At 34.1% G+C, this 2,389-nt stretch overlaps 1 non-coding gene across 1 annotated transcript; it reads left to right on the top strand.

Moving 5' to 3' along the window:
• Positions 1-296: 296 nt before the first annotated feature.
• On the top strand, positions 297-429 carry LOC148092262 (small nucleolar RNA SNORA66). The gene has a single exon (XR_015715212.1). It is a non-coding gene; the product is annotated as a small nucleolar RNA SNORA66 (small nucleolar RNA).
• Positions 430-2,389: the final 1,960 nt, after the last annotated feature.

The raw sequence follows: 2,389 nt of genomic DNA, 5'->3' as shown, positions 1-2,389 counted from the left end.
TTAAAGTTGATTTCAGAAACAGAGGGGGGGAGATGGAGAGGGAGAGAGAGAAACATCCATGGGAGAGAGAAACGTTGATCAGTTGCCTCCCATATGCACCTCAACCTGGACTGAACCCGCAACCCAGGCATGTGCTTTGACTAGAATGGAACCAGTAACATTTCAGTGCACAGGATGACGCTCAACCCACTAAGCCACACTGGCCAGGGCTCCCCATACTATTTCAACCTAGAGTTTTGCAATTTATTTTATACCCATTTACACATGGCTTGTGCCAAAGTAAAGACTGTTTTCTAGTACGAGCTCGATCACTAACTCTGCACGATGTTGCAGAAGTCAGGGGAATCGGGTTTGCTATAGTAATTGTGGTTATAGAAATGTATTAGCCTCAGCAGCTACTGAGGTGATCCAGTCTATCCTAGTACAGTGAAAAGAAAAAAAGCATGTTTTATAAACATAAGTAGATAAACATAAAGTTATCACAAAGAATAAATAAAATATACATTAGGTATATTAGATAATTAAACTAGTGATATACTACTCTAAGCTTATCTTATCCTCCTGATTAACAAATTACCTCTTGAAAGCAACACCTATAAAGAACACTAATGTTGCTGACTATTTTTATTGCCAAGACAAGAATGCAGAGATGTAATTTACCAAATAAATCCTAAAATGGCAGTTTTCAGTTCTAAGGATGTTAGAAAAAATTTAAGATCAAGCCATTTCATACTCTTTTAAAATGCATTCCTGAAAAGAGTGGCAAGCCAAATATTAAATCTTTCTGTAGACTTATAGACTTATGTTGAATTTCATTTTTAGATAGTTAAAAAAGGATTATAAAGTCCATTACCTATCAGGACATGTAATATTAGTGATATTTGAATATTGCCAGTGGATTGTGCCAATGTCCATTTCCTGGTTTAATTTTGTAGTAGAGTTTTGTAAAATGTTACCATTATGGGAAACTGGGTAAAGAATGCACTGAATTTCTTTGTACTACTTCTTGCAACTGCATGTGACTATAAAATTATCTCAAAATAAATATCCATTAATTCTACCTCCTTCCTTATACACAGTTTTAATTACGTATCTCTAATATTTTGTGCTTGTACTTTATCTTGGGTAATTTATTCAAAATTAATAAGCTGACTGGCTTAAGTCAAATTAAATGCAATTGATGGTCAAAGGTTCACTTTTTAAAAAAATGCCTAATTATTTCCACTTTTTCTCATTATATTTATTTAATGAGATTTACTGTGTTTAACATTAGTGGCATCACTTATTCTTCTGTATTCCATTCATTTTATAAAATTTCAAAAAAGTACTAAAAATTAAAATATTTCAATCATTTAGCCAACAAATGTAAAGTGGTCTGATAGCGATGATGACACCTAAAAAAGGAGTTCTTGGATTGCAGAACATGTCAGCAGGAAACAGCTTGAAGCGTTACGTATCTGCACATAGGAGTTTGAATTTGGTATCTGAAAGCCAGTTGGAGGTGTCAGTGCGCAACTGCAAGAAAACGGAGTGTCTAAAACCATGTAAGAAAATTTGGGGTAAACATTATAGAGTGGCATAGTCTAAAGGGTGAGGGGAGCCTTACAAAATCTTAGTTGTACAAAAGAAACTCATAATCTAAGATTTTCTAAGGAGAATTTGTTGTTTTAAAGTTTAGAGATTACAGAAATTACAATGCCCCTTTAACAAAACGCCAATATTTAACTCTGACCAGCTACCTCTCCCATTCCCCTCCCCTGCTACGTGCCAGGCTCCTCACACTGGCTTCCCTACCTGCACCAGCACATAGTCCCTATTACTCACCGAGCAAACAGATGTCTCACATCAAATTGCGCTACACATCTTGTGGCACACAATTAAAAGTGTCTTTCATTATTTTAGGCTAATTCCTCCACTTGTGCTTCAAAATTATGAATTCTATTCCTTAGGAAATTTTTTCTATTAATTTTAATTATTTTCCCTTTCACAGATATCATCTATCTAACCCTTTCAATTGACTCCTGTCCTCAGCTGATGCCTGCTCAGATCTCTTCCATTAAAAAACAAAAACCCTTCCCCTGAACATATAACCTTTTCTAAACATTACTTTCTTTTGTTTTCTAAGAAAAGGGTATGAAATTGAGATGCTTTAGGTATATGGTAAAATTAGCAGATTTGTCATTTTTAAATAATGTCCACTCAGTTATTTAGATTTGTTTTCAGAAAAGAAATGAATTTTACATGATAAGAGAGAAGCACTCAATCTTTTGTTTACAAAATACCCTGTCATAACATATTTTGTAGGACACTCAAATTCTGCTATTAAGAATAGTTTTCATACATCCAAAAGAACTCACAACAGTAAAAAATAAAAATTAAAAAAAAATCC

This window comes from Miniopterus natalensis, chromosome 10 (genome assembly GCF_054644295.1).
Source record: "Miniopterus natalensis isolate mMinNat1 chromosome 10, mMinNat1.hap1, whole genome shotgun sequence".
In the NCBI taxonomy this organism is placed as follows: domain Eukaryota; kingdom Metazoa; phylum Chordata; class Mammalia; order Chiroptera; family Miniopteridae; genus Miniopterus; species Miniopterus natalensis.
The sequence above is the reverse complement of the archived record's forward strand: the minus strand, read 5'-3'. Positions and strand labels throughout refer to the sequence as shown.